The 21,708-nt window shown below is 45.6% G+C and overlaps 1 protein-coding gene across 2 annotated transcripts in view; it reads right to left on the reverse strand.

Annotated features, from left to right (window-relative positions):
• CTXND1 (cortexin domain containing 1) overlaps nucleotides 1-21,708 on the reverse strand; it is a 49,372-nt gene that overhangs the window by 2,659 nt on the left and 25,005 nt on the right. Inside the window, exon 2 of one of the 2 annotated variants that reach the window (XM_047796769.1) lies at nucleotides 1,284-1,444. The gene's annotated coding sequence lies outside the window, so the exon portion shown is untranslated. Of the gene's footprint in view, nucleotides 1-1,283; nucleotides 1,445-21,708 lie in introns of those variants that run through there. The other variant, XM_047796770.1, reaches the window with a different exon arrangement.

The following is a 21,708-nucleotide window of genomic DNA, read 5'->3' on the forward strand; positions in this document are numbered from 1 at the left end:
ATGCTGAACACCAATATATGAGTTGAGTGAAGAGGAACTGCTGTATCTGGATGCGGTGGGAGGCATTTCCCCCCCCCCCCCGCCCATGGGGGCCTCCTGGAACTCCCATGGGACTTCTGAGCCCTAGGGACATGGCTGGAAAACCGCCGCAGGTGTGATGGGAAGAACAGTTTGGGCAGCCAGGTGGACAACGACCCCGGCTCTGCCACTACCTGGCAGTGCAAGATTATCGTTTTGCCAGGCCTATGCCTCCCTGCTGTGATAATAAGGGGCGTGAGGCTGCATCACAAGGGCGCAAAGATTCAGGGCAAGTCAGCATGGTCCCACCCTGGGGGTGGTCAGCCAATACCCTGAATGAAGGAGGGCTCCCCAAAGCAGGCCAGGAGGGGAGGACAGGTCCTTGCAGCCCAGCCATCACAGCGAGCTTGGTGGGGGGTGGGGGGTGGAGGTGGAGGGTCCCCCTCCTGCTCCCTCTCCCCTCAGTGAACAGTCATCATCAGCATCACCCCTGAACTCTCAGAGCACTTGAACTGGATAGTGTGCTTTCACATCCAGTTTATTATTTGATCCTCACAGCCCTGGAGGCAAGCTAGCCCATTTTGGGATTTCCCGTTGAGGCTCAGCCAGTTACAAACCCCACTAGTATTCATGAGAATGTGCATTCGACCCCTGGCCTCACTCAGTGGGTTAAGGATCCTGCGTTGCTATGAGCTATGGTGTAGGTTGCAGACGTGGCTCAGATCCTGCATTGCTGTGGCTGTGGTGTAGGCTAGCAGATGCAGCTCCGATTCAACCCCTAGCCTGGAAACTTCCATGGATATGGGCCTAAAAGGAAAAAAAAAAAAAAAGCCCATTTTATTTTACTTTAATTTTTAATTTTTTTGGCTGTCCCCACAGCATGCAGAAGTTCCTAGGCCAGGAATCAAACCCATGCAACAGCAGTAAGTAGAGCCACAGCAGTGAGAACATTGGATCCTTACCCTGCTGAGCCACCAGGGAACTCCTCAACATGCCCGTTTTATGAACATGGAAACTGAGGCACGGAAAAGGGAAGTGACTTCCCCAGGGTCCCACATCCCAAATCCTAAGCCTCTGCCTGCCTCCATTTCTTCTGGTGGAAGGCAAACTGGGCCTCTGTCTCCCCACTGCCTCTGCAGCTTCAGGAGGGCAGCTGTGTGAGCTTTGGGCTGGCTGGTTCAGACACATCTATAACTACAGGGAACTATGTTTTCCCCTCCCTCAGACCTTGTCGCCCTCCGCACCCCTTCCCAGAGGGCACTGACCTGCTGGTTGGAGTGGTCACCACTACATAAGGGCCGCTGGGTGGGCTCGCACCCTGGGTCAGGCTGTTCCGGGACGTAGGGGGAGTGATGGGATGTCACAGCTGGGAGCCAGTGAGAGCAGTGGCCTTTCACTCAAGGGCAAGTACCCACAGTGGCAGCAGCTGAAACAGAACAGGACAGAAGAAGACTGGTTACTCCCCATGCTGCCCAGTCCGAAGTGTGAGCTGGGTTGAAAGGAAGGTCTGGCCTGGGAGCTCCTCCCTGGGCACCGTGGTGGGAGCTGCCATACTTTATTCTCCTATGGTTTTGCCTTTCCTTCTCTCTTTTAAAAAATAATATTTTCTAAAATTGTGGTAAGGGACTTTCCATTGTAGCTCAGCAGAAACGAACCCGACTAATATCCATGAGGATGTGGGTTCAATCCCCAGCCTCGCTCAGTGGGTTAAGGATCCGGCATTGCTGTGAGCTGTGGTGTAGGTCACAGATGTGGCTTAGATTTGACATTGCTGTGGCGTAGGCTGGCAGCTGCAGTTCTGATTCGACCCCTAGGCTGGGAATTTCCATACGCCGCCGTTTGGCCCTAAAAAGCAAAAAAAAAAAAAAAAAAGGTGGTAAAATAGACATAACACATAATTTACCATAGTGACCGTGGTTAGGTGCACAGTTCGGTAGCATGAACGACATTCAAACTGTTGCACAACCATCCCCACCATCCATGTCCAGAACTCACTTAATCTTGCAAAACCCCAACGCTGTGCCTATCAAACAACATCTCCCAGAGTTCCCGCTGTGGTGCCATGGGTTAATGATCCAGCTTGTCTCTGTTGAGGCACCCGTTCAGTCCCCAGCACAGCGCAGTGGGTTAAGGATCCAGATTTGCCCTGGCTGTGGTGTAGGTAGGTCACGCCTCTTGCACACAGATTCGATCCCTGGCCCAGGAACTTCCTTATACCACGGGAGCGGCGAAAAAGGAAACAAACAAACAAACAAATCACAACAGTTCCCCAGCCCCCCTCCCCTCAGTCCCTGGCATCCCCAAACTCCACCTTCTGTCTCTGTGAACTTGACTACCTTAAGTACTTCGTATAAGTGGAACAGCACAGGATTTATCTTTTTGCGACTGGTTTATTTCACTTAGTGTAATGTCCTCAAAAGTCAGCCAATGAATGTCAGAATTTCCTTTTTTTTTTTTTTTAGAAGGTTGAATAAATATTCCACTGTAGGAATATACCACATTCTGTTTATCCAGGCATCCGTCAATGGACTCTTGGATTGTTTCCGTCTCTTGGCTCTTGGGAATAATGCTGGTGTGAACATGGAGGTACACATACCTCTTTGGGACCCTGTTCCGATGCTTTTGAGTCGATACGCACACGCAGAATTGCTGGAGCAAAAATAGTTCTATTTTTCATTTTTTGAGGGTTAAATGTAACATTTTTGTGTAAAATAATACTTAAAACACAGCCCCAAATTCAAAACCCTACAGGCAGAAAACCACGAAGAGCCGTTTTCTAATGACCTTTGCTCCAGAGATCCAGCTCACCGCCAGAGAGAAAACTACTGTTAGGAGATCCGCATTCATCCTTCTCATCTAGAGATGTTCAATGCAGAGACATTGGATGTGCAACTATTTACATAGTATTTACCTTGTTCTGGGCATAAGACGCTAGAGATGATTTTTACCTTGTTCTGGGTATTGTAAGGACTCTAGAGATGATTTAAAGTTTACAGGAGGATGTGTGTAAGTTATCTGCAAATACTATGCCATTTTATATAAGGAATTTGAGCATCTGTGAATTTGGGTACCCAAGGGAATTCTTTATTTATTTATTTATTTATTTTTGGGGCCGAACCAGTGACATATGAAGGTTCCCTGGCTAGGAGTCTAATCAGAACTATAGCTGCCGGCCTGTGCCACAGCCACAGCGAAGCCAGGTCCAAGCCGCATCTGCAACCTACACCACAGCTCACAGCAACATTGGATCCTTAACCCACTGAGCAAGGCCAGGGATCGAACCTGAAACCTCATGGTTCCTAGTCAGATTGATTCCTGCTGCACCATGATGGGAACTCCCCAGGAATTCTTTTTTATTTTTATTTTTATTTTTTGCTTTTTAGGGCAGTACCCATGGCATATGGAGTGGAACTGGCTAGAGGGTGAATCCGAGCTGCAGCCGCCGGCCTACACCACAGCCACAGCAACACAGGATCCGAGCTGCATCTGTGACCTACACCACAGCTCACGGCAATGCCAGATCCTTAACCCACTGAGCGAGGCCAGGGATCGAACCTGCGTCCTCATGGATGCTAGTCAGATTCATCAACCGCTGAGCTACAATGGGAACTCCTGGGTACCCAAGGGAGTTCTGGAACTCCCCACAAATCCTGAGGGACAGTTGTATTACCTAATCACATTTGCTTTGTCTTTCCTTTTATCAGAAACGTATGCTTCTGGTGCAACTGCTAGAGCGTAAGGAACCACTTCTTCTCACTCTGTTCAGCGGTTAACACCATCTTGAGTGCAGCATGCACTTTCCACGCTGGGGACCCACAGAACTTCTGAAAACACCAATTCGGTCCACCTCCCTCTGTTTCATAGACGAAGAGATGGGACTGAAGAGGGGGAGGGGTTTTCTCAGCATCTCAGAGGCCTGGCCCAGCTGACCTTGGGGCACACTCAACGTTTCTGACCCCAGCCAGGCCTGTGTCACATGGTCCTCCGTGGCTCTTAGGGACAGATGCTGAATGTGCTGGAGTTTCATGCTCTCGTGTTTCACAGCAGGACCCAGGCCGGTCTCTCAAACACAGATTCTGAAATCCCTCACCCAGAGTCTGCTTTAAGTTGATATCAGATACCCCGCACAGACCCCAAAGAGATTGTCTTGTGATCCTCCCCTGTCTTGTCTGGGGCCAGGCGTGGGTCCCATAAGCTGGCAACATGCCTGCGAGGAAGGTTAACAACATTTTCTGGATCCTTCCAGCTGGGCTGAATGCCAAGAATGTGGATGCAAAGAACAGATTCGCCTTTCCACCCTCCAGATGGAGGGTGCTCATTAACCTTAATTACCAGGCAGGCACTAGTCCCTTCCAGCCCCGCCTCCCAGTGAGGACGTGACACCCAGGAGGAACGGGACACTGTTTCCCGGGAGCTGAGGGCCTCACCCTCCCAGGGGCCAGCTCATTGGTCCCCAACATAATTGAACCATCTTTCAGCATTGAGCCTGCTGCGCAAGCCAGATGCTCCAACTGCCACCTGCTTGGGGCGTCTGCAGGTGAACTTGCTTCAGAGTCAGGGACTCTGATCTGGGCGAATGAATGGAGGGAAATGGCTGCTGAGCTGACCAGCATCCTTGTCCAAGTGAGCAGTTCTAGGGCTGGTGTACAGCGGATCCAGATGGAAAGGGATCCTGCCAGATGCCGTGGGGTACCACAGGACAGTGTGAATGGCCCGAATATGGGTCCTGGAAACCCCGGTCAGGGTTTTAGGAGAAATAAGCAACGAAGCAGTCACGGTTCAAAAGGTACAGAAATATAGGACTTGGGTACGAATGTATGCAGGGGGCGGAGTGCTCAAGACCTTGCTTTCTGTGCTGAGATGTCTCTTTGTGTCTGTACATAGGTGTGTCTTATCTGCTAAGGTTGCCATAACAAAATGCCACAGACTGGGCGGCTTAAGCAACAGAAATTAATTCTTTCACAATTCTGGAGGATAGACATTCCAGATCAGATTTTTTTTTTTTTTTTTTTTTTGGTGAGGGCTTTTTCCCTGCTTTGCAGACCAGACTTTCTCTTTTTTTTTTTTATGTCTTCACAAAATGGCCTTTCTTCAATGTATATGCCTAAAGAGAGGGACTACCCTCTCTTCCTCTTCTTGTAAGGCCACCAATCCTACCAACTTTATGACCTCATTTGACCTTAATTACCTCCTAAAGGCCCCATCTCCAAATACAATCACACTGGGGGGGTCAGGGCTTCAACATATGATTTTCCCCTTTTTTTTTTGTTTGGTCTTTTCAGGGCCGCACCTGAGGCATATGGAGGTTTCCAGGCTAGGGGACCAAATGGAGCTGCGGCCTACACCACAGCCACAGCCATAGCGACGCTGGATCTGAGCCATGTCTGCAACCTGCACTGTAGCTCACAGCAATGCCGGATCCTTAACCCATTGAGGGAGGCCAGGATCAAACCCATGTCCTCATGGACACTAGTTGGATTCATTACCACTGAGCCACAATGGGAATTCCCCAACATATGAATTTTAGTGGAGACACAATTCAGTCCATAGCAGTGTGTAAGCTCCTCAGGGGCTGGGTCCAAGTCTGACCAAGTGGTACCACCAACCTGGAGCCAGGCCAGGCCCCTGCCTTGTGGGCTCACATTAAACATCAGAGAAGATGCAAACCAGAGCTCGGCTGCTGCCCTTCAGACACCAATGGTAGGAAGGCAAGGAGACTGAAAAAGCGTCTTGCCATCACATCAGGGATAAACAACAGGTTCTCTCAACATTGTGAATTCAACTGGGTAACAAAAATCACCACGTGTCATAACCCAGTGGTGCTAAAAATAGGAGAGGAGCCATCATGAAAGGTGACCTGTCAGAATCTCTTCCCTAGATGACAGATGGGTTAAGTGGATGACATTTGCTCAGTACACAGAGGATGTTCAGTGTCATAACCCAACACCGATTACATTGTCCTGTGGGACTGCACTTGGTGGCCTCATTCCTTTATCAGAACAATTAACAGACTTGCCAGAGGGAGATGCCGAGTGTGTGTTAAGAAATGATTAAGACCGTGACCATTCCCGGGGCTGGAAAGATGCATGGGGGGATGGGATTAAGGGAATATTGAGGTGAGAACTTATCTTTCAACATTGAAACAGCTCTAACCTCTAAGAGAACTTCCAGAGAAGGAGACAGTAGGAAGTAGCACCATTTCAGATAAAATAAAAGAGAGGATTTCTGCCAAGAGAATGCATCATCTTTGTATCATACTTCTCTAAACCACCTTACCGATTCTACTGTATCTTTTATTTTTTTGTCTTTTGTCTTTTTAGGGCCACACCAGTGGCACATGAAGGGTCCCAGGCTAGGGGTTGAATTGGAGCTGTAGCTGCTGGCCTACACCACAGCCACAGCAATGTGGGATCTGAGCCGAGTCTTTGACCTACACCACAGCTCAAGGCAACACCAGATCCTTAACCCACTGAGCAGGGCCAGGGATCGAATCCATGTCCTCATGGATACTGGTTGGGTTCATTACCTGCTGAGCCACAACAGGAACTTCTGCTCTATCATTTTTATGATATGATGCTGATGCTATTGGTCTCACTCAAATCTCCTGTCCCCTCTGTCCCCTTAACTATTTGATGTGCGAATAGCCTCTTCATGTTTGTTTGTTTGTTTGTTTGTTTTGTCTTTTTAGGGCTGCACCCGTGGCATATGGAGGTTCCCAGGCTAGGGGTCCAATCCGAGCTGCAGCCCCGGCCTATGCCACAGCCACAGCAACACAGGATGTGAGCCGCATCTGTGACCAACACAACAGCTCACAGCAATGCTGGATCCTTAACCCACTGAGTGAAACCAGGGATTGAACCCACAACCTCATGGTTCCTAGTTGGATTTGTTTCTGCTGCGCCATGATGGGAACTCCATCTCTGCATGTTTTGATCCTAGCAGCTCACACCTACCATTTTTTAGAAGACCGCCCTTGGGCTACTGCACCTGCTTTACCCATGCCCTGCATTACATCAAGGACCCTTACTTAGCCTATTCTGATCATAAGATGCTAAAATTAGGAGATTCATTATCAGGACAGAAGGTTCTGAACAAGGGTAGGACTGGACAACCTTTTGAGAGTGCTGAAGAGATTAGATGTGTCACTGGTCATCTCAGAAGAAGCCAGGAATAGAAACTTTGAGATTATCAAGAAAAGATCTTTGGAGGACTCTCTTATCTAATGGAAAGAATCCCTGTAACATACATGGGAAACACACAAAGGTTTTGATAATGTTATATTAGAAACACTGCCAGCTAGAATGGGAAGGGACAGAGACGAGATAAAATTAAAGGTTAAACATTCTATAGGCAGAAGCAGGCTGATAAGATTAAAAGCTTCAAGAAAGTTGAAGAATGACTGTGTGGAGACTTAGGCCACAGATTTATTCCCAGAATCTCCTTGAAAAGTAATGGAGTTTTCCTGGTTGGATTTCAAAATTGCTTGAGACTGGTGACTCCTTTCCTCAATTTTTTTTTTTTTTTTTTGAAATGGGACCATGTACAACTGTTATCCTATGACTATCCCACCCCTGTATTTTTGGAGCAGATAACTTGTCTTTCAAGTCCACAGATGGAATTTTGCCGGATCACATGCAATCTCATGCATGCCAAATTTAGATAATTTAGATGATGAAATTTCGGACTTTGAGATGATACCATATAGTTCAAACTCTTGGGGATGTTGGAATGGGGTGAATGTATATAGCATAGACATGACTCTTTGGAAGCCAGAGAGTAGACTCTGGTAGTTTGAATATATCCTCAAGGCGTTCCCTTGTGGTGCAGAGGGTTAAGGATCTGGCGTCATCCCTGCAGTGGCTCAGGTTGCTGTGTGATGTGGGTTTGATCCTTAGCCCAGGAACTTCCACATGCCACAGGTGTGGGGGAAAAAAAAAAAAGGTCCACAGTTGACTCTACGCAAGCAGTGAATGTTGTCTTACATGGCAAAAGGAACTTTGCAGAGGTGACTAAGTTAAGGATCTTGAGGTGGGGAGATTATCTTGAGTTCTCTGGCTGAGTCTTGAAGGTCATCACAAGTGTCCTAGGAGAATAAGGATGTAGGGGAAAATGTCCTGACAAAAAGGTAGAAAGGAGACACCCCGGCCATGATGACTAAGCAAAATCTGGCCAACTGCCCCTAACCATCCCTCCACCACACATCTGCTTCTGTAAACTTGCTCCCACATCTATTACTTTGCCAGTTCTCACTCTGGTCCGGCAAGCACCCACCCGGAAGAACTAGCCCATAAAAGCCTTGTGAAACCCCTCTTTGGGGCTCAGACTCCTGAGAGCAATCTCCTCTGAGCCCACCAGCGTAATAAACCTGAGTTCTCCAACTCTCCGAGTGCTCGCTTGGTTTCCTGCCAGGTAAAAGAGCTGCTGGAGCTGGTACACTGGCCATAGGGCTGCCATCAGAGCTGATTCACTCTGGCCTTGGGCTGCTGACAGCTGCCGCAACAAGGACCGAGAGAGATTGAATAGTAGAGGAGGGTGACTACAAAAGCAGAGGCTGGAGCGATGAGGCCAGGAGCCAAGGAATTCTGGAAGTGAAAGAGGCAATGGATGTGTTCTCCCCTGGAGACTTCCAGCTTCAGCCTTGCTGAAACCCTGATTGTCACCCCTTACGGCTCCTTTTGGACTCCTGACCTCCAGAACTAGAAGAGAATACGTTTCTGTGGTTTTGAAACTGAGCAGGACCCTGCGGATCTCCTGGACGTGGATACACATAACAGTATCTTTGAGCTCTCCTGCAGAACTGAAAACCTCAACAACTGGAAGATGTTAACGACTTGGTAAAGCCTTCTTCATTCCAGAGAGAAGGTCACAGTTTGATAACCTTGAGAACCACAGGAGCTCAGGAGGAGAACCCCTGAGGCCAGATTGAAAGAATGCAGGACCGGAACATACCCTTATCAGCAATCTAACCTTTGAACCATTGCTATAAAATTCCTCACCAAATCTTCTCCTGTTGGGACAAGTTTTGAAGGCATAAGCCTGCTGTGTCCCCCTTCACCTGGCAAGACAATAAATCTATCTTTTTCTCCTTTGCCTAAAACTCTCTGAGATTCAATCTGGCCGCTGTGTACAGAGTTCAGGTTTCAGCAATAGTTTTGATTGGTTTGGCTGTGCCCTTGGCATGTGGAAGTTCCTGGGCCAGGGATCGAACCCGAGCCACAGCAGTGACCCAAGCCACAGCAGGGACAATGTCAGATCCTTAATACACTGTGCCACAGGAGAGCTCCTTGGCAACAGTTTTAAGCTACTAAGTTTGCGGGCATTTGTTACACAGGCAACAGGAAGTCGCTCTAGACATGTAAGCTAAATGCACTCATGCACATAATTTTTTGATACTTACATTCGATCCATAAAAGACACAGCGTATTTTTCTCTATTTCTCCAGATTTGGAGAAAGGGAAGCAAATCAATCAAGCGCACACGAGAACATGATGTCTGGCTATTAGATGGATGACTCCTGGGCAGATTGTCAAAAAAATGCACCTTAAAAGGAACTGAAAACCAAAATGAAGGCGGAACACAAGTGCACCAGCTTTGGACACAGAGGCAGTCAGACAAAGGCAGCCAGAGAGGTGGGGAAAGGGAGAAGAAAGCGATTGGACAGAGATACGGAGAGCTTCATCTGTAGTCTTGCTGTGGCTAGAGCATCAAGAACAGAGGCCTGGGGTTCCCATCGTGGATCAGTGGTTAACAAACCTGACTAGGAATCATGAGGTTTCGGGTTCGATCCCTGGCCCCGCTCAGCGGGTTAAGGATCCAGCATTGCCGTGAGCTGCGGTGTAGGTCACAGATGTGGCTCTGATTCTGTGTTGCTGTGGCTGTGGTATAGGCCAGCGGCTACAGCTCCTGTTCGACCCCTAGCCTGGGAACCTCCATATGTCGTGGGTGCAGCCCTAAAAAGACAAGAGACAAAAAAAAAAAAAAAAAAAAAGAAGAAGAAGAAGAAGAACCGAGGCCAGGACACTGGTGCAATGGGAGCTGTAACTCCCGCTCTTTCCAGCCTGCTGGGCCAGAAAGCCTGATAGTCACAGCTCTGGTCCTGGCAAAAGCAGCAACAAGAGAAGCCAGAGCAAGAGCATCAGTAGAGGCCATGGGAGGCAACACGAGAACAAGGCCAAAGCTGTTCTTGTCCTCATGCTGGAAGAGCCATTATTTGAGGTGATCTTAGGGAACTGTTCCATATAGAATCACTCTCAAATATAGAACCCTTGAAAAAAATCATCTTCATTTCTGGAAGGCAGTGCCAGGAAGGGCTCTAGTTTTCTGCTAGTTATGAGGAGCAGGTTAAAGAAAAAAAGAAAAAGAAAAAGATAACGCTACATGGTTACTCCATGATGCTATGTAAGGTGATGTGGTACCATGGGAAAACTCAGGCTCTGGTGACACGTGGATGTGGGTTCAAATTCTGAGTTCATGGGGAGAGGGGAGGGAGTGGGATGGACTGGGAGTTTGGGGTTAGCAGATGCAAACTCTTGCATATAGAATGGAAGAGAAACGAAGTCTGGCTGTAACTGCAGGGAACTACATCCAGTCTCTTGGAATAGACCGTGATGGAAGATATTATAAGAAAGGGAATGTATATATTTGTGTGACTGGGTCACTTCACTGTACAGCAGAAATTGGCATGACATTGTAGATTGACTATATTTTAATAAAAAAAATTCTGAGTTCACTGTCTACTAGTGGAGACTCTTGGAAACGTCGCCCCCATTAAGCCTCTATCTCCTTGCCTGTGAAATAGGGTTAATTATGTCTATCTCGTGAGGTTTCATGTGGATCAAAGGAAAGATGGTCCTTTTCTGGCCCAGATCTTTCTCATTCTCCCGTGAGTTCAAGGACAAATGCACTGTGGAAGCTTCAGGTTGCTCCTGGGTCTGCTCAGAGCCTGCTCTCTGATTTTCACCTCCTTTGATAACCCCAGATAGGGACCCGAGCCTGCTTGGATTCAGCTTGCTTTTAGTCTCCTCTCTGTTTGGCAGCAGCCCATGTTCCTGCTTGGAGTCACCTGCTTGGCTCATGGATTAGGTATGTTTATGAGGATCTGAGGTTTAGCCACCCAACCTGTGTTGAGAGTAACTACTGCTCTGCCCCGTCGGTCCCTCACTCTTGGCCCCAGTCTGGCTGGGGAAGGTCTCTGCTCTTCCCCACAGGTAAGAACTTCCTGCTGGTGGAGTTCCCATTGTGGTTCAGTGGGTTAAGAACCCCATGAGCATCCATGGGGATGCGGGTTCAACCCCTGGCCTTGCTCAGTGGGTTAAGGATTGGGCGTTGCTGTGAGCTGTGGTGTAGGTTGGGAATGCAGCTTGGATCTGGCATTGATGTGGCTGTGGTGTAGGCTGGCAGCTGCAGCTCCAGTTTGACCCCTAGCCTGGGAATTTCCATATGCCACGGGTGCAGCCCTAAAAAACAAACAAACAAAAAAACTTCCTCCTGGGATCTTCCCTGCACTGACTCCTGCCTGTGCTTTCCACTGAAAGGTAAGAAATGGCCACACAGCTCCACTCCACACCTGGCCCCTGACTCCTCAGGCCTCTGGGAGGAGGAGGCAGAGTCCGGTCTGCAACCTGCTCCCATTAGGTGCCCCAGATATTGTCACACTTGCCGGAACCAGCAAAGAGACCTCATCTTATCCCAGAAGTAAAGGAAAACAGAGATGAATATGATCTCTCAGCAATAAGTACCTTGGCCTATCTGGGCGTTCAGTCATACTTGGTGACAGAAGAGAACAGAACAGAGGATAATAGAGGAAAAGTTCCCTGAGCTAAAGAAAGCCTTAAGTCTGTAGCTCAAAAGGACAAAGTGAACATATGGGCTTTTTAATGGAAAGAGACTCACTCTTACATTTTTACCTGGGAATCTCTGATTTTCAGAGATAATGGGGGAAAAAAAAAAAAAAACCACTCTGAGGCCATAAAGAGAGACAGAGAGAAAAGCAGGCTATTCACAGAGGGTAAGAAGATAATATTGGTAGGCTGGCATCAGCCTCTCTCCATCATAAATGTTAACTCTCTGAGGTTGGGGAGCAATAGCTCCAGGATTTTAAAGGGGAAGATGAAAAACAAAGAATTCTATACAAAATAATGCTCTTCAGCTGTGAGAGCCATAGAAAGATTATTTTCAGAGAGTAAAGGATTTGAAGAAAACTTCTTAGGCACACAACACTTCCAGCCAAAATAACTTGCTTGAAGAGGTACCACAATCACCAATAAATGAATCAAAGTGAAGGATTCAAGGGAAAGGAAAACATATAGAGGATAATAAAAGCAATAAAAATAATCTACTGTGTAAATAATTATTTAAAAAATAGGTCTAAAACAATGCAAATGTTAAAAAAAAGAATTTTAAAAATAAAAGTTACATAACACAAAGGCTTTATAAAAATAATTTGTAGGAGTTCCTGTTGCAGCTCAGCAGTAAGAAACCAGACTAGTATTCATGAAGATGCAGGTTTGATCCCTGGCCTCGCTCACTGGCAGAGTAGTATCCATGAAAATGCAGGTTCGATCCCTGGCCTTGCTCACTGGGTTAAGGATCCAGCATTGCCGTGACGTAGGTCAAAGACGCAGCTTGGATCTGGCGTTGCTGTGGCTGTGGAGTAGGCCAGTGGATACAGCTCCGATTGGACCCCTAGCCTGGGAACTTCCATATACTGTGGGTGCGGCCCTTAAAAAAAAGAGAGAGAGACAAAAAAAATTGTATCTAAAATTCCATATTATTTCAAAAAAAGTAATGGAGGGAAGGTGGAAGGACATTAGAATATAATACATTTTATTTTTTTTGGTCTTTTTGTCTTTTTAGGGCCCCACCAGTGGCATATGGAGGTTCCCAGACTGGGGGTCGAATTGGAGCTGTAGCTGCAGAGCTACACCACAGCCACAGCAATGCCAGACCCGAGCCATGTCTGCGACCACAGCTCATGGCAACCCTGGATCCTTAACCCACTGAGCGAGGCCAGGGATCGAACCTGTGTTCTCATGGATACTAGTCGGGTTTGTTAACCGCTGAGCCACGATGGGAACTCCTAGAATATAATACATTTTAATTATTACTTTGGTGATGTAAATATTTCAATAATTTTAATTAACTAAATAATTTAATGTCAGTTATATTTTAATATTGATAAAATAATGTAGGTTAAGATATGTGTTTGAACATTTAGTAGAATGATATAAAATAATTGAATAATATAATTACTCAGCTGAATAGACATTTTTATTGCCTATAGGGAATATACATTATTTTCCAAAGTTCACAGAATATTTATGAAAATTGATTTAGTATAGATTTACAAAGAAAACATCCATACATTCTAAAAAGTAGAAATTTTACAGGCTGTATTTTATGACCACAAATGATTAAACAAACTAACAAACCAATAAGCTATTTGATTTTAAAACATCAAAAAATAATTTTTGGGTTAATGAGAAAATTAAGCTGCCATTACAGAATATTTAGAAAAATCACTCTAATGAGAGTGTCACATATTAGAAGTTATGCAGTGAGATGAGTGAAAGCTGTTTACTATTCTCAGGGTTAAATTCAAAGTTTCATCATTGAACAAAAAGAATCAAATGCAGGGAGGGAGTTCCTGTTGTGGCTCAGTGGGTTAAGAACCCAACTAGTATCCACGAGGATGCAGGTTCGACCCCTGACCTTGCTCAGTGGGTTAAGGATTTGGCATTGTTGTGAGCTGTGATGTAGGTCGCAGATGCAGCTCCGATCTGGCATTGCTATGGCTGAGGTGCAGGCTGGCAGCTGCAGCTCTGTTTGGACCCCTAGCCTGGGAACTTCCATACGCTGCAGGTGCGGCCCTTAAAAAAAAAAAAGAATTAAATGCAGGGAAAGAAGAAATCAACTGAGATAGTTACATAAACACATCAAGGAAATCTGGAGGATGAAATTAGTAAAATTAAAAGCAAACATTAACAATTCACAAAACACAGCACTGATAGAATTAAAAATAAACCGTAGAGAAAGGTCACTGTAATGGTTTGAACCTGGACACACCTCTGGCAAGGTTAATCTAGAAATAAGGAGAAAAGACATGTACCTTTAGGAATGAGAAAGGGGCTATCACTACAGATACCAAAGCGATTAAAAGCATAATGAAGCAGTGCCATATAAAACTCCAATACATTTGAAAAATTCAATGATATGGATGTTTCTAGAATGTAAATGGTCATAATGAACTCAAAATGTATTGGAAAATGAAAATCTCCACGAAGTGTTTGAAGAGCGTCTACTTAGCCCAAATTGGGCTGGGGTCCAGCAGCCAGACCAAGGCCAAGTCCATGAAGCTGCCTAAAGTCCTCCAGGGCATCATGGCTTACCTGGAGCTCCCCTGGACTGGGGACACCCTTCCTTGTTCTGAGAGCTGGGGGAGCCTGGTGGCCACCACTGGGATTCTTCTCCTTTTGAACATTCTTAGCCACTTTGGGATTTCAAAACAACAGGAACACATTTCTTGCTAATACTTCTATTGAGCAACTCAAGCTCCAGTGTCACCTACTTTGAATACGTTTCCTGTGACTAAGAAGTCCCCAAGGTGCTTATGTATGACAAGAGAGCCAGTTTGAGCTGGCCTTCCAGATAGAGTGACCCCTTGTGGCCAAAGGATGCCATGTCACCTTGGGAAGTTGCTAGAGAATTTACTTTATAGCTTAGATGGCTCTTCCAGGTGTAGGAAGAACCTTCCAAAATGCTCTGTCAAGAGACCCCACGTCACAGCTCCTTTGATTCACTCACATGTACAGGCCCCATTCCTGCAACCCTAATCAGCTACCAGGACGGCTGGAGTGCAACTAAGCCCAGGATCCACAGCCTCAGGGTTCTGAATTATTCCTCTCTCCAGAAAACCCAACTCCAAGCTCCAGGCAGAAATCTGCCCCCAAGCTTAATGCTTTTATCCTCACAATTTTATTTCATAGGCTTCGTTGCTCTTTCCTCCCTCTGGGTATGGTTCAGACAAACCATGAACTACTGAAACATTTCTGAAACCTGAATCTCGGGGACGAAGGGAGAGGGTCTCAATTAGTTTCTGTGTGTGTGTGTGTGTGTGTGTGTGTTGTCTTTTTAGGGCCCAACTTGCGACATATGGAGGTTCCCAGGCTAGGGGTCTAATCAGAGCCGAAGCTGCCAGCCTACACCAGAGCCATATCAACGCGGGATCCAAGCTGCATCTGTGACCTACACCACAGCTCATGGCAACGCCAGATCCTTAACCTGCTGAACAAGGCCAGGGATTGAACCCACAACCTCATGGTTCCTAGTTGGATTCGTTAACCACTGAGCCATGATGGGAACTCCCTAGTTTCCATTCTTAAGATTCCCGGGCTCTTCCTGCAAAGGTGCCCACCTCTCCCTCCAGGTCTGCTCACCAGTAGTTTATTTCCCAGAAAGAAATGTTAAATTTCCACCTTTGAATACCCTGCTGCGCAGAACCAAGGTGATATTTCATTTCATTTCATTTCATTTCATTTCATTTCATTTTTTGGCTGCCCTGCGTCATGTGGACCTTTCGGGCCAAGGATCTGATCTGAGCCACAGTCTTGGCCTAAGCCACAGCTGTGGCAATGCCAGATCCTTAACCCACTGCACCGGGCCAGGGATCGAACCCGCATCCCAGTGTGCCCAGGACACCTTGGATCCTGTTACGCCGCAGCAGGATCTCCCAATGTGATACTTAAAAACATCTGTTTTTATTTCATCTTGTGTTAGAAAACTTTGAAGGCTGTCTTTCTGTTGGCTGGGTCTGGGGCTCCACTGAACTACAAAAAGCATATGTTTTCTGTCTCTACTCGTGTTACACATACAGCAAAAGGGAACACTTTCTGTTGATAGTATTTCCCCCAAATTAATGCAAATCCCCTCTGAAGAGCGACACGCATTTGCTTTCCTGTCTTTGAAGGTTAAACTGACAAGAGCCCAAAGTTTTGCAAACTAGGAAGAGATATTTCTTTTCTAAAGAACACAGTTTGCTTCCAGCTACGAATGGAGAGGTTCACATTTCCTTCTTAAAGATTTTACAAGTGTTATCTAGCAGCAGGAGGGCCAACAAGCTGACATGTACTTTGCTGTAATTTGCAAAAGTCATCTGAGCCTTTTTTTGTCAATATAGAGTCAAAAACGATGATCTGGAACCTCCTCTGAGCCAATGCCTTTATTTTAGAGTTAGGAAGACTGAGGCTCAGAGAAGGCAAATGCTGTGGTCAAAGACCCCTTTGGGGGATCAGAACCCTTGAATTCTGGTTGCTGGGGAGTGCGGCGACTTGCCAGTATCCATAGTATCGCCAACAAAATTCTCTGGTTTCCTTGAATTCCTTCCAATGGCAGAAGGCAGGCTCTAGTGCCAGGATGAGAGGGGGGAAAACTCATCTTGGGTTTTTCATCTGTGCCAGTTATAAGCTGGGCTTCGGCCCGATTCTTATGGACGACATAGCAGCATAACTCTTTGGGGGATCCTATGTCAATGATTATGCTGTTGGCTGTTGGTTCTGGTAAGTAACTTCCACCAAGTTAAAGGTTTTAACTTGGGCAAAGTACTTCAATTCTCTAAGTTTTAGTCCCTTGCCTAGAGAAAAAGAGATGATAATAATTCTGGCCTCACAGGATTGTTGTGAGGATTGAATAAAGCATGGGGCATTCTCCACACAGTGCCTGATATTTAGTAAATGCTTAATAAATGCTAGCTGTTTTTGTTCCTTCTAATAGTCTAATGATTTTCAAGATTTTTTTCAAGATGAATAAGTATCTTAATGGGGAATCAAATTTACATCCTGGAATAAATTCTACTTGGTATGCTGCTTTCAAAACACTACTGGGTTCAAATGTTAATATTTTATTTAGGGTTATTACAACCATTACTAAGTAAAAGAGTATCTATTTTTGCGTGTGTGCTATTCTGTTGGGGTTTTGTATCAAGGTTGTGATACAAATTTCTAAGCACAAACTGGGAAGATTTCTGTATAATTCTGTGTCTTTAATAGGAAGAAGAATTATCTTCTTTTTAGGGCCGTACCTGCGGCCTATGGAAGTTCCCAGGCTGGGGGTCCAACTGGAGCTGCCGGCCTATGGAAGTTCCCAGGCTGGGGGTCCAACTGGAGCTGCCGGCCTATGCCACAGCCACAGCAATGCCAGATCTGAGCCACGTCCGCGATGTACAACACAGCTCATGGTGATTCCAGATCCTAACTTAACCCACGGAGCGAGGCCAGGGAGCGAACCCGCCTTCATGGATACTAACTGGGTTCATAACCCACTAAGCCACAACGGGAATGCCCCCTGAGAAGTGTTTTTTTTTTTTTTTTTGGTCTTTTTTGGGCCACTCCCGCGGCATATGGAGTTTCCCAGGCTAGGGGGCTAATCGGAGCTGTTGTCACCGGCCTACGCCAGAGCCACAGCAACTCAGGGCCCAAGCCTCATCTGCGACCTACACCACAGCTCACGGCAACGCCAGATCCTTAACCCACTGAGCAAGGCCAGGGATCAAACCCCCAACCTCATGGTTCCTCGTCGGATTCGTTAACCACTGCGCCACAATGGGAACTCTGTGAGAAGTGTTTTGAATTCAGCCTGTGACGGGGTCTAAATGGATGGTGAGCAACAAACACTCTTGTCAGTTTCTTTAACGGAGGCCAACGGGTTGAGCTTTTTCTACCTCTTCTGATAGCGATTTGGGAAATTTGTGATGGGGGGAACATTGTCCATTTATGTAAATATTCAGCCTCAGTGACATAGTATTTTCTTATTACTTTCTAGGGTCATTCCTGGCTGCGGTTTTTTGCTGATTTCTCACTGTGTGTATGTAGTTGTGCTTCCTCTCCATTTTGTCAGTATTTTAAAACTATTGACTTTAGAGATTAACTCTATGGTCTTCTCTTGCTTTCCAGTGAATTGTTTTCTTCTTAGTTTTTTCCTCATTAATATCTATTATCTCTTTTTGGTCAATATTTTATTGCAGGAGTTAAGCATGTAGGAGAGAATATCTACGTATTCGCTGTGCAGTTTTCACCAATATTTATGTTTTGCCTTGTGTGTTTCTTTTTTCAACATAAATAAAACATTATGGTGTCATGGAAGCCAACTATGTATTCCAACTAGACACCCCACTTGCCATTTTACTTCATAGAAGTGAGTATTAACCTGAAGTTGTTATGAATCATTCCTATGCACTTTTTTTTTTTTTTTATGGCCACACCTGCAGCATATGGACATTCCCAGGCCAGGGATTAAATCCAAGCTGCAGGCACTATGCCAGGCTAGGGATTGAACCTGCCATTCTGCAGCAACCTAAGCTGTGCCATCAGATTCTGAACCCACTGTGTTACAGCAGGAATTCCCTGTGGTCTTAAAACTTTAAATGGATGCTATTATGAGTTCTGCATCATCTCGCTATTTGCTTTGTCACTCAGCATGATAACTTTAAGGAGTTCCCGTCATGGCTTGGCAGTTAATGAACCTGACTAGTATCCATGAGGAAATGGGTTCGATCCCTGGCCTCAGTCAGTGGGTTGGGGATCCGGCGTTGCCATGAGCTGTGGTGTAGTTTGCAGATGCGGCTCAGATCCTGCGTTGCTGTGGCTGTGGCTACAGCTCCAATTTGACCCCCAGACTGGGAACTTCCATGTGGCATGGGTGTGGCCCTAAAAAGAAAAAAAATAAAAAATAAACAACGTGATAACTTTGAGACTTTTCCCCATGCTAATACATGCTAGTCCATTCCTTTTCTCTGTTGCATAGAATTCTGTGGTTGGACCAAGACTTCTCCAAATAATGATCATTTACATTGTTTCAAATTTTAAATTCTGAAAACAGTGTTTCATTCAACTTTTTTTTTTTTTTTTTTTTTTGCCATTTCTTGGGCCACTCTCTCAGCATATGGAAGTTCCCAGGCTAGGGGTCAAATCGGAGCTGCAGCCACTGGTCTACGCCAGAGCCACAGCAATGTGGGATCTGAGCCACATCTGCAACCTACACCACAGCTCATGGCAATGCTGGATCCTTAACAACCCAAGCAAGCAAGGCCAGAGATCGAACCTGCAACCTCATGGATTCTAGTCGGATTCGTTAACCACTGCGCCACGACGGGAACCCCTCATTGAACATTCTTTTTTTTTTTTTTTTTTTTTGTCTTTTTGCTATTTCTTTGGGCCGCTCCCTCGGCATATGGAGGTTCCCAGGCTAGGGGTCTAATCGGAGCTGTGGCCGCTGGCCTACGCCAGAGCCACAGCAACGTGGGATCCAAGCTGCGTCTGCGACCTACACCACAGCTCACGGCAACGCCGGATCGTTAACCCACTGAGCAAGGGCAGGGACCGAACCCGCAACCTCATGGTTCCTAGTCGGATTCGTTAACCACTGCGCCACGACGGGAACTCCTCATTGAACATTCTTATGCATGTACACTTGAGCCAGGTTTTTCTATGGTGTGCTAGTTGGAATGGAATTCCTGAGTCCTATGATAAGCCTTTCTCTAACTTTATTGCATATTGCCAATTATTCCTCCAAAATAATTGTTCCAATCCACACTTTCTCCAACAGTCCTTAGCTGCTCCTGCCATGCACATCCTTGGTAAGTCTGAGTGTTGTCAGACTTGAATTACTGCCATTCTCGCGGGAGTGAATGGTACCTCATGGTGGATTTAACTTGCATTCCCCTGATTTCTGATGATGTTGAATATATTTTCATAACTCTATTGGGCATTTCATTTTTCTCTTTTTAAATTGTTGGATGACTTTCTGTTTACTTGTTTGTTTGTTTTGAACTTCAGTTTAGATATCATTTCTTCTTTGGCCCTGTGTTTTGCAAATTTTGCCTCCAGTCTATGGTTTGTCTTTTAACTTTGTTCATAGAATTTTTAAAATTAAAAAAAATTTTTTTTTCTTTTTTGGCCATCCCTCGGCATACGGAATTTCCAGGGGGCCAGGGATCACATCTGAGCCACAGTTGTGACCTACACTGCAGTTGTGGCAACACCAGATCCTTAACCTGCTGTGCCAGGCCAGGGATTGAACCCGTGTCTCAGTGCTCCCAAGATGCTGCCGATTCTGTTGCACCACAGCTTTTCATAGAATCTTATTTATATTTGTTCAAATTTTTAAATTTCAGTAGAGTCAGCCTCCTTAATCTTTTCCTTTATAATTTATGATTTCCATGACTTCTTAAATCCTCTCCTATCCTGATGTCATCAATGTATTCTATAAATATTTTCTAGACTTTCAAAATTCTATTTTTATTATTTAGGTTTATAATCCATCTGAAATTGATTTTCAGGTTATCTGACAGGGAGGTTTAGATTTATGTCTCCCCATATGGATAAATAACCACCGCATCCCCATTCATTGACTGGTCTGTCCTTTCCTCGGTGATTTGTAGTGCAGCTTCAAGTTTCCATCAACACAGAGTCCATTTCTGGGCTCACTGTCCCTTTAAATTTCTTTACTGTCTCTCCCTGTGCCAATAGGATGCTGTCTTAAATTGCATTACAGTGACTTTCTAGTACATCTTGATATGTGCTAATCCAAGTCCCCCACTTTGTAATTTTATCCAAGAGTACCTTGGCTCCTCAGGGGGCGTTCCCTTCATGGCTCAGTGGTTAACAAACTTGACTAGGATCCATGAGGATGGGGGTTCGTCTCCTGGCCTTTCTGAGTGGGTTAAGGATCTGGCGTTGCCGTCAGCTGTGGCGTAGGTGGCAGACACAGCTTGGATCTGGTGTTGCTGTGGTTGTGGTGTAGGCCAGCAGCTGTAGCTCTGATTCGACCCCAGCCTGGGAACCTCCATAAGCCACGGGTGTGGCCCTAAAAAGCAAAAAGCAAAAAAAAAAAAAAAGAGTAACTTGGCTCCTCATATGTGTTAGAATCAATTTGTTGGGCTGTTGATTGGAATTGCACTGAATTCTTATGTTAATTAGTAATGACTTACCATCTTTATGATATAGAGACTTTCCATTTATGACAAAAGTATTCAGGCTTTCATTCATGTTCATTCATCACAATTTAGCATTTTTTCCATGAAAAAAAATGCACATTTCCTACTTATTTCTGAGTGCTTAATATATACATTTAATTTTTCTTTGAGGTGATTGGGAAAAACTTGATTATGATGGAGAAGGTTATGACTACTTAATATTTTTTAAACTTAGCATAACTTCTGCTGCTCAGAAGAAACCACTGTTCTTTTTTTTCTTCTTTTTATGGCCGTACCTGTGGCATATGGAGGTTCACAGGTTAGGGGTTGAATGGGAGCTGCAGCTGCCAGCCTATGCCACAGACAAAGCAATGGGATCCAAGCCACATCAGCGACCTGTGCCACAGCTTGCTGCAATACTGGATCCTTAACCCACTGTGTGAGGCCAGGGATCAAACATGCATCTTCACAGACACTATGTTGGGTTCTTAACCTGCTGAGCCACGACAGGAACCCCTCAGAAGAGAAGATTTTTACTGTTTCTTTTTTTTGTTTGTTTTCATTTTTTCTTCATCTGGTAGGCATTTTAACTTTTATTTATTTTAAAAACATTTTTTAGGAATTCCCATCGTGGCGCAGTGGAAACAAATCTGACTAGGAACCGTGAGATTACGGGTTCTATCCCTGGCCTTGTTCAGTGGGTTAAGGATCTGGAGTTGCCTTGA

This window comes from Phacochoerus africanus, chromosome 9, assembly GCF_016906955.1.
Source record: "Phacochoerus africanus isolate WHEZ1 chromosome 9, ROS_Pafr_v1, whole genome shotgun sequence".
In the NCBI taxonomy this organism is placed as follows: domain Eukaryota; kingdom Metazoa; phylum Chordata; class Mammalia; order Artiodactyla; family Suidae; genus Phacochoerus; species Phacochoerus africanus.